The sequence below is a fragment of the Euprymna scolopes genome, chromosome 27 (genome assembly GCF_053919585.1).
Source record: "Euprymna scolopes isolate OS-2025 chromosome 27, ASM5391958v1, whole genome shotgun sequence".
NCBI classification, from domain to species: domain Eukaryota; kingdom Metazoa; phylum Mollusca; class Cephalopoda; order Sepiida; family Sepiolidae; genus Euprymna; species Euprymna scolopes.
Genome location: NC_136508.1, coordinates 105,105,516 through 105,121,499, shown reverse-complemented (window position 1 = coordinate 105,121,499; position 15,984 = coordinate 105,105,516).

Genomic DNA, 15,984 nt, shown 5'->3' with positions numbered 1-15,984 from the left:
TAGCCATAACGAGTCTTATTTAAAGTATATAAACGTCGCCATTAAAGGGAGCTGACGTCACATCCGGTGAAAAGCGTTTTTTCAAATATGTATAAATATCATTAGAAATACATGAAATTATATACAAAAAAACGTTAAAATGTCACTAAATGGACCCCTCCCCTGCAGAAAACCGGCTAAATGACCAACTTAAACTTTACAGTCTGGGCCAATTTTTCGATATTATTCATCCAAAAGCCAGACTTTAAAATGATACCAAATTTGTCAATGTTGGTTGGGTCTGTCTAAAAGTTTTGGCGGACATACGTGCAAGAGTAGAGCGTAAGCGCCATGTGGTGAAAATTCAAGCGGCAACAATGCCATACTTCCAATACTCTGCGTTCTGCTATCAAGAACCTCCCAACTGCAAAACGCGACGCACAGATGAGACAACTCGCCATTTTAAAAATCATGTCCAAAATCCGATTGCAGCACACGGCACACTACCGACACAATTCGCCACTTCAATAGTAAAGACCAAAATCTAACTACACAACCTGACGCACATCTGACACAATTCGCCACTTTAATAGTCAAGTCCCAAACCCACGCTCTCTGAAAAATCAGTCTCTTCTTTTATATCCAATCGGAAGCGTTTCATTTGCATATTAAGCAAGCACATAAAAAGACATCCATTTCCTTTTCTTTTCTTTTCATCTTTCTGTCTGCACGAGATCTTAGTCTTGTCACAAATAAAACCATTTAACCACACGCCGAAATACAGATTTTTTCCCGGTTTTTATAATAAGCGAAAGAGTTCCGTCGGGTTAGGGTTATCTGTTGTGTTGGGCATTGCAACAAGGATCAAATTAAGGAACCTATTGTTCCGTGAGCCACGATTGAGTAGAAGATTTTTAAAAATTTCTTTTTCATCGCAAACAAGGCATATCTGGGATCGTATCTGTGAGGCGTTGAGCAGAGAGATGATTAATCACATGATATTTAAACTTCTGCAGGTTATGAAATTATTAGAGTAGGCCTTTCGGCATCGAGTGACCGCAACATTTAATTGGTTTGTTTTTTGTTGCTTGTCGGGCATGTTATAAACTTTTAAACCGAAAGGCACAGGTGTTTTGAGTTCGTCGAGGCACTTTCTATTAAACTATTTGTGAAACAAGCACATGGATCGTACATTGCAGCGATTGGACAGAGGTTGGAGATTGGTTGATAGTACGAGACGTATTAGTTTGGAGGCTCCTTTTTGTAAATCATAATAGAAGCACCATCCCAGATGTTGAAACAATACTCGAATACTGACTTTGTAAAGATATACGAATACTCTCTGGTATTGCAATATTTTTGAAGTATAATGGGGTAACTATTTATTTGGTGCCCACATCACCAATATTTGGCACACGGCCGAGAAAGTGGGGATCAAAAGCAAGCTCTCCTAAGGGAAAGGCAGTCTTGCAATTACAAAAATTGCCCGAGCCACCCCTTCGGCATTGCCCGGTCGGGGCGTCTCAGGCGACAAGCAATAAACTTGCCCCACCTTAAAGCCGGGTGGCAAGGCCTGGGAGGGTGGACCTCCTAGGTGATACCCAAGCGGTATACCTCAGTCCGACATATGCTGGGCCGGTTCTCGGTCCCTCGCCATCGGGCTGAGCATCAAGAGCAGTTCCTTGACTTGTACTCTACCCTGTCTCCCTGCAGCCGAAGCCGCTAGGAGACACATCCCATCATAAGAGGCTTATAATGGGGTAGTTATTTAATTGCCGCCCACATCGGCAATATTTGGCACAAGGACTGGAAAGTGGGAACCCCGTAGGCTCCCCTAAAAGAGGGGCACTCCTGCAATTTTAAAAATTGCCTAAGAAACCCCGTCGGCATTCCCCGGTCTGGGCGCCTCAGGCAGCAAGCAATAAACTTGCCCCAACGGAAAGCCCGGTGGCAAGGCCTGGGAGGGTGGACCCCCTAGGTATTACCCAGGCGGTGTACCTCAGTCCAACAGGTACTGGGCCGATTCCCGGCCCCTCACCTGTTAGGCTGAGTGTCAAGTGACGAATCCTTGACTGGTACTACCCTGTCTCCCTGCAGCCGAAGCCGCTAGGAGACACATCCCATCACATCAGAGTAGTAATGGGGTATATATTTAATTGCCGCCCACATCGGCAATATTTGGCACAAGGCCTGGAAAGTGGGATACCTGCAGGCTCCCCTAAAGGAGGGGCACTCCTACAATTTTAAAAATTGCCTGAGTAACCCCGTCGGCATTCCCCGGTCGGGGCGCCTCAGGCAGCAAGCAATAAACTTGCCCCACCGGAAAGCCAGGTGGCAAGGCCTGGGAGGGTGGACCTCCTAGGTATTACCCAGGCGGAGTACCTCAGTCCAACAGGGGCTGGGCCGGTTCCCGGCCCCTCACCTGTTGGGCTGAGTGTCAAGTGACGAATCCTTGACATGTACTACCCTGTCTGCCTGCAGCCGAAGCCGCTAGGAGACACATCCCATCACAATGGAGGTGTAATGGGGGTATGATCTCGCACAGTCGGGAGATTCTATTTATAAACGATGCTGCTAGGAACTGACGAATCAAATTAATTCACGTTCTGCTACCAACCAATCAGAAACCAGAATTGCTCAATAAATATTAAACATTTCCTGTAGCAACTTCGCATATGTTTTCTTCGTGTCAACACGTGAAGAATCTTTTGTTCTGTCTACTGAGAACCAGTCACCTCCAGGACTTGTGTAGCAACTAACCATCGGAAACTGTTCTGAAAGTAAATATGACCTGCAACTCTAGACTCTTTACAACTGTGAGTAAATTTTTAGAACAACGGAAAAAAGTTCACCTGTTTCGAAGCAGCCAGTGTGTATGCACGTATGTCCAATTAAAAGTCAAATAGGACAAAATAAATGCACACAAAGTTGGTATTTTATTTTAAATATGCCTAACCAGTCGCTTGTTCCTGATTCGCATTGAAGAAACTTCGCTTGGTTCGTTCATATCCTGAGACAATGGTTTAAAACTCCTTAATTATTTAATTAAAAATGAAAGTAATCTTTTTTTTCTAGTACACAAATTATCTGCAAAAATGCAACCCCGTGATGAAACATACGCCAGTTACGATTAAAGAATGAATAATGTATTTCTGACGGTCTTGATATTATCCATCCGGAGACAGGTCTGTCAAGAAAATACCAACTTTGTAGTTATTTGTTTTGTTGTATTTCACTTTCAAAACATAAATTACTCCGGGGTCTACACACGCACACACACACACACACACACACACACACACACACACACACACACACACACACACACACACACTCACATATATATATATATACTTCATTTAATCACATAAATTAACATACGAAGATATAATTTATGCGTAAATGTTTCAGTATTTACTTCAACAGTGCTCAATACATACGTAGAGCTGGGTAGTAAGTTATGAAAATATATATGGCTATTAAGTTACAATGAATATTCCGCGTTTCATTCTCGTGAGAATTCATCGTGCAAAAGCCTGACGAATTCTTACGAGGATGAAACACAGAATACTCCAAATAACTTACTATATATATATATATATATATATATATATATATATATATATATATATATATAGTTTTTTAGTATACAAACATTATTGGTTACATATGTACATACATGTTTCAGTGAAATTTTAATTCAAGGACACCAACTTATTAGAGAATAACAGGAGCGATATTGAAAAGAGAGTCAAAATTACATTTTTATAAGATATTCGGGTGTGGTTTCCGCTTTGGAAGAAAGTGAGGTGTATACTTTGTGAAAATTAATAATAGAGGTTTTGGAGGGAGATGTGGCGAAAGAAGGGAGTATAGTGGGGGTTAAGGGAAGAGGAGTCAAGTACAATCTCTGTGTGTGTTTGTATTTTACAATTTTTGAAAATACATGTTCTTTTATTTTCTCATAAGAGTATATGTTATAGATCTGTTTCAGTAGCAATGTTATTACTGCCTTTTTGAATAATTCTAATTCAGATAATTCTAGGGAGAAAAAAACATATACAAGCACAATCTTTACATGTTACAAACAGTCAAATCCTGTTAGTCAGGTCTCCACGTTTATATTCAATTTTTATCCCCTTTTTCCATACCTTCGTATTTATAATTGTTCCTGTTATGCATTTTATTTTATATAACTTACCTCCTTAAATTTTTATTTTCTTCGGTCGGGGCGCTTCAAGCGACAAGCAATAAACTTGCCCCACCTTAAAGCCGGGTGGCAAGGCCTGGGAGGGTGGACCTCCTGGGTGATACCCAAGCGGTATACCTCAGTCCGACAGATGCTGGGCCGGTTCTCGGTCCCTCGCCATCGGGCTGAGTGTCAAGAACAGTTCCTTGACTTGTACTCTACCCTGTCTCCCTGCAGCCGAAGCCGCTAGGAGACACATCCCATCATAAGAGGCTTATAATGGGGTATTTATTTAAATGCTGCCCACATCAGCATTATTTGGCACAAGGCCTCGAAAGTGGGAACCCCGCAGGCTCCCCTAAAGGAGGGGCACTCCTGCAATTCTAAAAAATTGCCTGAGTAATCCCGTCGGCATTCCCCAGTCGGGGCGCCTCAGGCAGCAAGCAATAAACTTCCCCCACCGGAAAGCCCGGTGGCAAGGCCTGGGAGGGTGGACCTCCTAGGTATTACCCAGGTGGTGTACCTCAGTCCAAAATTTATTTTCTTTATATTATTATATATTATTTTCAATTTAAAATGTTCTGATTCTTTTTTACTACAATTTGTTTTCCACTTGTTTGTTTGTCAACGCTGAAATAGCCGCACTTTCGTATTTATAATAATTCCTTCTTTTCATTTTATTTAAAATTTATAATATACCATAAGAGATAAATACTCTTATGGTATATTATTATCAATTGTATTAAAATCTATAATATCTTTGAAATGTATTTGTTTATATTTCTGCGAGTAAACATTCTGTTTAGTTGTATATACTGTGGGAGATCCAGGGGAGATAACTCTAATTTAATTTTCCCAATATATCCTTTGCTTAGTTATTTCACTTTACTTATTTCTCATATTAACATTTGTGGATTGTTCTTTTATGTTATTATATTTATGTATTCTTTTCCCCCTTTTTTTCAGTATCTATTTCTATAGTATCTAGCTAAAAAATTATTTTCTTTATATAATGTGTTATCTATCCTTCTTCTTAAACTGTCATTTATGATGCGTTTCTAAGCTACTAGCATTTTAGCCCGGCGTTGCCCGAGTGTTAGGAGGTATATGTTGAGCACAAAAAAAAAAGCGATCAAATTTTTTTATGTTGACCCCTATTATGACCCCTTAACATTTATTGTTTTGGGCTCAAATCAAGTTATTAAGTTAGATACATGTCCAAGAAACCTATATCGAAAATTTCAAGTGTTTATACCCCAAATTGTCGAAGGAGTTTGTTAAGATTCTGAAAGGTCAAATCGTTGAACTTTTACCCTTAACAGCCAAATTTCTGGCCATAAACCGATTACAAAGATTTTTCCAAATCTCAGAACCTTGCATATCAAATTTTGAGTCTGTAGACTGAAAATTGACTGAGTTATTGCGAAGGAAAATATACACAAACACGCAGACAGATAGACACACAAACACGTTCACTTTTATAGATATATAATTAGATAAATAGATAGATAGATAGATAGATTGATTGAACAAAAATATATACGTATGCAGTTTTGTGTTTACTATAAACTTGTTACCCAAATATTGAGCAAGTATAAATCATGTAGAATATCTGCATGAATATAATTACACGTAATAGTTAACTAAAGCTGATCATCCTATAAGAAAACCGAAAAAACTAATAGAGAATTAATGTTTTAAGATATATATATATATATATATATATATATATATATATATATATATATATATATATATATTATTCCTTAATTGGAATTCATTTTTTTGAGATGAGCATTATATATTAATTTATTTTTATTTCGGACTATTACTCTCATCTTTATTAGTTGTTGTTTTTTGATTTTTTTATTGGTTTATTTATTCACAACGTTTCGGCCACCTGTTCCTCTGGCCTTCGTCAGGTGGTAACCGCGACGGATAGGAGCTTCGAATCTCCTAACTACATTCTCAGCCATCACTGCCATCCGTAGTTGTTGTCGTCTCACCACATTTTGATCAATTAACCTCTGGCACGCTTTGGGTGGGATTGAAACCGCTATCTTCAGACAATGCTCATCTGGAAGATTATGTCACATTTTGCTTTGGTGAGAAAGCAAATAAATACTAATTGAAAGAAAAACCGAATTTATAGGAGTATAGATAGATATAGATTTAAGACATTAATGCGTTTACAATCACCTGTTTTACAATTAACTGTTACTAAAATTGTTTAATCTAACTATATATTTTTGGCATTTCTCATTATTTGCTACGGTTTTACTTTATTAATATTTCAAGGGTAGGTTTCCCTATCATTTATATTAGATTTATATTTTCTATTTTGTTTTTACATAGGAGTCACCACTTATCAAGGCCCGGAAGCCACTCGGGGATAAGGATAAATGAGTCTACAGTAATCAATGAGATAATATCGTAGTAATCGTTAGTAATAGAAATTTGGTAAATTGGATTACTTAAGGGGCGGTTTATCAAGAATTTGTTTATGTTGGACTTGAGGATAACCAAGTTGTAGTCAGCCGAGAAACAGGCAAACGGAAGAGAGTTCCACAGGCGTGCAATTCTAAGAAAGAAGTTTTGTTCATGGAATCTACGTTTTGATTTTGGCACAGTTAAAAAGTGGGGAAAATTAATTATTAACAGTGGTTTCAGTTAGACGGGTATTTTTCGTGAAAGATTGACGAAGGGGGGCGGAGATTGGAGCTCAGACGAGCACTTGTCATAGAAATAACTATAAAATAAAGACAGGTTTGCAACGTCCTTCTGCGGAAAAGACGTTGCAGGGAAGAATAAAGGGTATCCCCTACTAAGCGACGGAGTTTATTTTGAACTTTGTCAATGTAGAATAAGCTCCTGCCCAGATGTGGCAACAGTACTCCATTCTTGGCTTTTATATAGATAGAGAATTTCATCAGGAGTGAGATATCAACTGGAGCGGTAAAAAGATCCCATCATTTTTCCAGCGACTTAGCAACAGATTAGATGTACATGGTTCATTTCAGATCAGGTGTAAAGGTCGAGCCCAGAAAATTGTAATAACATGAATCTTCTCCAAGACGAGAGCCATCCATTTCAATTGATGCCAAATGGGATCAGAACGTTGATGATGTAAAGATAGAAGCTTGGTTTTAGATGTATCAAAAGTAACCAGCCACCTTTTCCCCCATAAGTTATACTCGAATCTCTTTTTTTTTCTTATGTATATTTATTTACTTATTCGTTTATTTAGCTTCTATTCTTGTAATTCCTTTAATTTAGTCTAATGCGGGATAACACACACACACACACACACACACACACACACACACACACACACACACACACACACACGCACACACACACACATATATATATATTGCTTTGAAAAGTATGAATGGAGTCATTATGGGTGAAAAAGAAAACAAAAAAAAAAACGGGAAATTGTATAGAGACAGATCGGCTAAAAAGAATTATAGGTAAAAAAAAAAAAAAAACATCGAATAAAAAAAGGATCCATACGAAATTTCGTGGAAAAAAAAATTAAGGGATCTAGAGGTTAACCTTTCGACCGACCCTTTTCAATAGATCTCGTCGGTAAGTTGCATTAAATTAACGAATGAGAATGGAAAAAGGGGAGAAGATGAAGTCGAGAGAAAAAAAATTATATATACTTAAGAAAATCCGTTGTCTACAAGACAAAACAGAAAAACCAGCGTATATGTAGACTTTTTTTTTTTTTAGAGTTCTTTAAATAACTCTAATTTATGTGAAAGTTCTTTTTGTCTACATAAAGCTGGTTTGCGCATCAGCACACTGACGGCCTCCAAGATGTTGAGGTGCTGTTTGTTCCGGGCTTTATGTAAAATGCGAAAACATTCATCAGAATATGCTTGGCCACAAGTTTTATTTTCGTACAAATGAACACCAATTGACGATTCGAGAATTGGTGGTCGTTCGGATGTATTCCGTAAAGGCCCGGATGAATTCCTTAAAGACCCGGATGATATAAAAAGCTTGCGTAAATACCCAGGAACGTGTTGTGCCACTCTGACCCCTAAACGCTGAAAAGTTCGACCCACGTAGTCAGCATCGCACCGACATCTAAACTCATATGTTATTAAACTATTTTGTAGCGTGGGAAGTACATCTTTTTTAAACGCTGGGATATATATATATAATGAAGAAAACACCAATAACAGTGAGGACGACAACAACAACAACAACAACAACAACAACAACAACAACAACAATAATAATAATAATAATAATAATAATAATAATAATAATAATAACAGAATAAATAATAAAATCAGGAGAAGTAAAAAATTAGCAACACAGTGGATTAGGGAAATAAAACTGAATATAAATTAAAATGTTCCATAATAGGGAGTGCTAGTGAGTATAAGCCAAATCGAAAAGATGTAAACTTTGTATCACATATTTACATCTATTAAATAAAGGCCTGGATGTAATACAATTTATTTGTTAAACTTTACACTAGATATAAGATTAATTGTTATATATATATATGTATATATATATATATATATATATATATATATAAAAGAGAAAGAAAATTAAAACTGTAAGTTGAACTTTACAATCAAAATTTATTGTTCGACTGAATACTCCCCCCCCCAAAAAATTACAAAGTCTTTATTCCTTATTTATGCTATTCTTGTTATTTTTCTCATCAGAGGACATAAAGAAATCAGCAAATTATATTTGTAGCAATTTGCTAGTTAAGACATTAAGCGAAACCGCAATTTATTGTAGTTATAAATTGCCAAATAAAACAATGAAAAAATATTGGATATGTAAAAAACTAATATAAAAACAAACCACGCATAATATTTCAGCTTGAATTAAACTCTTCTAGAGTTGATCCAAAATGCAAAATAGTTCTTTAGATAGAATGTATTCCAAAATAAGTCCAGCGTGACGATGTATATAATCCGGTTGGAAAGTTGACAAAAATCCGATTAAAAAGTTGACAAAACAGCTGAAATAATGAAAATTGTTTTTTTTTTCCGGGCAATGCAGTAGTCCAAAGAGAAGTCTGTCCCTATTCAAATGGAATCTAACAGTAAGAAGAGATTGGGATTAAATTTACTATATATAGATACTGTTATTTATATTAGTTTGAAGTTTACCATTGCGTATATCAAGTAAACACTACATCCCTTTGATTTCATTATATATATTCATTATATATATATATATATATATATATATATATATATATATATATGAACAAATGATTAATAAAACATGTTAAAAGACATCTTTAAAAGAGTTAAAAACATATTTAATTTTAAAAAAGGAAGCACAAGATAAGTGGATAGTCCTTAATCCACGGAGTTTCGAAGAAATACTCTCCTTCTCATTAGAGTGCAGGAATTAGCAAAATGCGGGATCGGATTTTACATATAAAAGTATTTAATGAAACTACAAGTAAGTCACAGATCTTACTTGGTTAAAAAAAAAAGGATGAGGTAAAGGGAATAGGAGGTAAAAGAAAAAAATGATAAAAAGATTTCACATGAATGGATAGTCCGGTGAAGGGTAAAAAAATCCAAGAATGGTAAAATCCAAACACGGTCGAATTTAAAATTTCCAATCCAATGGGTAAATTCCAAATGGTCCAAAATGATCCAAAAGGCAGAGTTCCTTGGAAAAAATCGCAAATGGAATGAATGCCAAATAATTAAAAGAAAAAGCACTGGAGAGAATATTTAAAACATGTCTGTCAAGGCTGGAGGAATCAAGTAAATTCATATATATATATATATATATATATATATATATATATATATATATATATATATATATATATATATATATATATATATATATATATATATACAGGGTGAGCCAAAATAAGGGTCCTATTTTTAAAAATTCATAACTTTTTTATTTATTGATTTTTTTTTCAGAATAAGTAAAGGACCCCTTCCGAAGGAAGCATGGGCCGTATTAGCCCTAAGGAACGTTCCCTCATAATAGTGGTACTTTAAATCCAATGAGTCGATTTCGGAGACTCAACTCATCTATCGGCGTCATTACAACACCAGAAACTCTCCTTCGGCAAAAGCAATCCGAGGAATTATTGCTCGTTTTAGGGACCAACAAGGAATATCCGACATGGCGAGAAGTGGTAGGCCTCGTACTGTACGAACAGCTCAAAATTTCGAGGAATTGGAGAGAAGTTTGGAGGAGGATGCATCCACATCCACAAGGAGGAGATCAAAAGAACTTGGCATTTCTCGAACCTCACTTCGGAGAATGATAAGAGAAAGAGGATATTTTCCATCTAAAGTGCAGCTAGTTCAAGAACTTCAACCTCGAGATAATGAAAAAAGACTTGAGTACGCTATGCGACTCCAGGATTTGGCCAATGATGATCCCGATTTTCTCAAAAAACTAATAATTTCGGATGAAGCCCATTTTCATCTTGATGGGTTCATCAATAAACAAAATTGCCGAATATGGGGTACGGAGAACCCAAGGATAATTCAGCAGCACACATTACATCCACTCAAGTGCACGGTGTGGTGTGGCGTTACTGCTGAAGAGATAATTGGCCCCTATTTCTTTGAAGACGATGCCGGAAATCAGGTAACAGTAACGGGTGACCGCTACCGAGAAATGCTGCAAAATTTCTTGCAACCGTGGGTTGCCGCCAAACCTGACAGGATGTGGTTCCAACAGGATGGAGCCACAGCACACACTGCGAGAGATACCCTTACACTTTTACAGGGTATATTTGGAAATCAGATTATCTCTCGCAGTTGCGAAATTCAATGGCTTCCACGATCACCCGACCTTACAGCTCCTGACTTCTTCTTATGGGGTTACCTAAAAGACAAGGTTTATGCCAATAAACCAAACAATATTGAGGAACTGAAAGCAAATATTGAAGCAGAAATAAGAGCCATAAGTCCTCAGATGTTGCAAACTGTTATGGAAAATGTTTTAAAAAGAGCCGAAGAGTGTGAAGCCGCCAACGGCGCTCATTTAGAAAACCTTATTTTTGCTTAAAAAACTCAAAACAGTGTAAAAAACAATGCTTTAGTTTTTGTAAGTTTTAAAAAGTGTTTTTCGGCCAAAATTTGTTTTGTTTATTTCAAAAAAATCTCGGAAGGGTCAGTCTACACACACATAAAGTTTGGTGAGTTTAACTTTTATTTTATGGAAGTTATTCAAATTTAAAGATAGGACCCTTATTTTGGCCCACCCTTTATATATATATATATATATATATATATATATATATATATATATATATATATACCAATGAATATACGAATTATACGAACCCAGTAAAATTCAGTAAAATTCAGTATATTACAATCAAGTCAATATATATATATATATATATATATATATGTATATATACTAGCAAAAGTACCAGTCGTTGACTGGGTTCAAAAACAGCCTACAGAAAATGGACTCTGATTTATGGAAGTATGATAGGTTATGAAAAGGAAGGGTTGTAAATTTGGGTTGAATTTGGGGGTATCAAAACCAAAGCAAAATATGATGAAAGTAAAAATAAAATAGATAAACCCAGAATTTATTATACCATACCTGTTCACACTGAAACACTTATCACAATATTCTGTGGATCTATATTAAAAAATCTTGTTAAACTTTGTGACATATTTCCATTTTATGGAGGTCGGGCGCGAACGAACACCCCATCATTTTATTATACCATATTTCTTCAAACTGAACCATAATTATCAAAGTATACTTACGCAGATAGATATGAAAAGTCTTTATTAAAGTTTGTGGCTATTTCCATTCTATGGAGGCCAGGCGCGAACGCAGACCCCCACAATTTTATTATACCATCCCTATTTAAGTTAAAACATACTTATCAAAGTATTATTATGTACATTTATATCAAAAACACTTGTAAACGTTTTTTTTTTAATTTTTAATTTTTTTATTTTCATACTTTGTCGACCCGGCGCGAACGCAGACCCCACAATTATAATGAACCACCGTTCTGCAGGATCAAACATACCCATTCCTGTGTCTCGATACGCCTTCTATCATTATATGTAATTAGTTTTTTTTTTAAAATAGTCAACGATATAGGAGCCTATTTATTACCACACACACAACTTCAGTTATATATATATATATATATTACTATATATATATATATATATGTTACCAATTACCTCCCTTAGACCCGTAAAACAAATAATAAATAAAGTCAAGAACACATGACAATTATCTCCCCTTAAAAACTTATAATAGAAATATTCTCTCTCTATATATAAACTGTAGCGTCTTTAAATCAAAAATACGCTAACTGAAACAATTTATTGCACGAGCGTCGCCCTTTAAAAATTCATCATTCAATAAAATAAAAAGCTATAGCAAACATCTAAATGACTACTTTAAACACAGTTCCTGATTTCAAAATAAGAAAAATTAAAAGGTAACTATCTCTCTATATTTTTAAATCAAATTTATTATGTAAATTCAAAAATATATATTTTTCTCCACTTATTTCTATCTCTAACCCATATTAATTTTCTTATAAATTTTAAATCCAAACCTTTTATTTCAATTTTTTCAGATTCATCTGCCTTACTTTTAATGCTAGGTTTATTTATTGTGTCTTTTAAATTCAATAAAACCCCTCCTAAATTTGCTGATGAGGAGACCTTGCTTACCAAAAAACTATATATAATTGTTCTACATAACTTCATGTATACCACAATAAAAAGCACGGATTTCCGAAACGATCGTACAGATAATTGATTTTGTTGTTGTTCCTTCTTATGAAACTGATTTTTAATTTAATTAAAACTTGATTTTTAAATTAAAAATTTTTTTTAAATTTTAAAATTTTAAATTATAAATCACATTACTTAATATATATATATATATATATATATATATATATATATATATATATATATATATATATATATTACATTTTCATCCCAAACAAGGCCCATTGCCACTTTGGTGTAGAGGGCTACTATCAGGGATATAAGTTACTGGGGTACTATATAGGGAGTTGGGCAGCAAGATGTCGTTTCATGTTACACTTGAACTTCTGCATTTCAATACAGTTGAGGAAGCAGAGACCCGGAAGGGAATTCCAAAGTCTAGCTGTTCTGGGGAAGAAACTACTGGAGTAGAAAGCCCTCTTACATCTACGGATCTCTACTGTGTAGGGGTGAGATTTAGCTGCTTGTCTGGTGTTTCTTGGGTATTTACGACATGGGGACACAACTGCTTGCAGTTCATCAGCTCATTCGCCATTAAAGTACTTGTTGTAGGAGCTATATTTTTACATCGCTTTGTTTTCGTTGAAGGCTCTCATCATTTAATTTGATTATTTGAAATAGATTTTGTCTAAAAAAAATTGTCAACTGTTAAAGGGAAGCAACTCTTTTACAAATTAATTACTTGCAATAACCCTTATCCCTGAGTGGCTTCCGGGCGTTGATAAGTGCTGATCACTGTGTAAAAAATAAATATATATAATTGAACATTTTATTTCGTCGAATCTTACATAATTTATTCGTTTAATTCTTTTTCTTATTAATCTTACACTATCTAATCGATATCAAATCTCCTTAATGTTATAAATTCTATATTGATTTAAAAAATCTGTTTCCTTTTTATATCCTTAGATTTTAGTTTCAGTATATTTAATTGATATTCAATTATGAATATTTCCTTATCCTAATACGGATGAGATTATTGAAGTGCAGTGCATTAATCATTCAATTATATTTCGATCGTTATCGCATTTATTTTCTACACCAGATACATTGTTCTCTAAATATTTTCTGTTATACTAGGAGGGTTACCCGGCGTTGCTCGGGTGTGCAGAGGTTTGATGGTAAGCGTACTGAGCAACGGTACCCTAAAAAATAGTTGCGAGCGCAAAAAAAATTTACCAACCCCCTAAAAAAACGTAAATAGCAGCGAGTACCCGTGCGAGTGCAACAGACAAAAGAAAATAGCCGCAGTAGCCAGGCTCGAACATGTGACGCTAAGAGAAAAAGGAGGTGAAAAAAGCTAACGGTGTAGTCACCGCACCCATCGCGACAGACGACGTCGCTGCTATTCAAAATAAGCTCAGTCATTACAAGGCGTAACTTTGCAAAAATATCGCAAAAAACTGACCCCCCCCGCAAAACTGACCCCTCCTTATAAAAAACGGTCCAGTTGACGGTGAAAAATTAATGCTTTGGGCCAATGTTTGGATGCTTGTTATCTGAGAATCCGATCATTCTTACGATACCGATTTTGTCAGCATTCGTCGCGTCTGTCGAAAGATTTTTGCGGACATACAAACACCCACGCACACTTTACCTTTATATATATATATATATATATATATATATATATATATATATATATATATATATATATATATATTATAAATTCCTATATAGTAGCAACATGAATGAATCTATTTAACAAAATTACTTTTTAAAATTTTATTTCAAGTTTAAAAATTGGTTCAGACTTTGGAATTCTCTTCCGGGTACCTTCTTCCTCAAGTGTACTGACATGCAGAAGTTCAAATATAATGTAAACAGACACCTTGCTGCTAACCCTCTGCATAATATCCTGCAACTTATGTCCTTGATAATAGCTCCCTACTTTAAAGTGGCAATTCGCCTTGTTTGAGATGAAAATGTACTAAAAATTCAAATATACAGTGGCTAATTTACTTTACCGTCAAAATAGTTCTACATTTTACAATAATTTAATATTCTAAGTAAAAAAATTGGTTTAGTATACATTTGTATCTAAAATATTTCCCATCTTCCTTCAAATTCAAATCTTCCTCTTATTTCACTTCATTCTGTGCGTATGTATTATCAGATGTGATTTATACTTTTTTGTGACCCATCTCCCGTGATGATTGAAAAATTACATGAGCTGAATCACAACTTTTTGTGAACAATTCCGGGTAATAACCAATAGTCTCACTGATCAAAAATGTTTGGTTGGTGTCGCAAAATACAAGAAAAGAAAATAACTTCGAGAATGAGGTAACTGATAAGAATATTAATAATAATATTGTTTTTTTTTTGTCTGGAACCATTACATGGTGTCGAATAGTAGTGTTTTGTATGGGATAGAACCTTGGGTTAAAAGTTTCTAGGATTTTGCTGTGTGGAAAAACTTATGTGGAAAAATTCAATTCCGTTTAGAAAATCACCTAATTAAGTTGCACAAGTGATTTAGCCAATTTAGCCAATTAGGTCGAATCCAAATTTGACATCATGAAGATGGATTGGCTGAATGAAAAACCCAGCTCCCTCACACCCCACACCTTTTCCGCCCTATAAGAGGGAGCGCAGAGCGTTTTTTCGCTTGCCAAGAACAGAAAAATACAGTTGAAGCTGAGAGTCAGGCTGTCTACTCCACTACCCGCGTTACGCTCTCCGTCCATTGACCGACAGATAAAGAGAGGAAGGAAGACAAGGAAGGAAGATTTGAGTCGAAAAAAGACATTACATATATGTATTTTTCTTTACCAATTTTAGTAGTTTCTTTCAGGAAACAGCAATCAGGAGAGTGGGATGTCGAAACCAGCGCTCGCGAACTATGGTCCGCGACACATGTATTCCTAGAGACTTGTGCATCTTAATTAGTTGATTTTCCAAACGGAATTAAATTTTACACAACACATCCTTCATACTACGAATCGGACTAGACACACATACGCCTACTTTTATTTATATAGGAAGCGCACTTTATTTTGGTTTCCTGTGGTCAAGTTTGAAATACAATCTTCTTTTTATAGAAGTTTGAGATTGAATTAT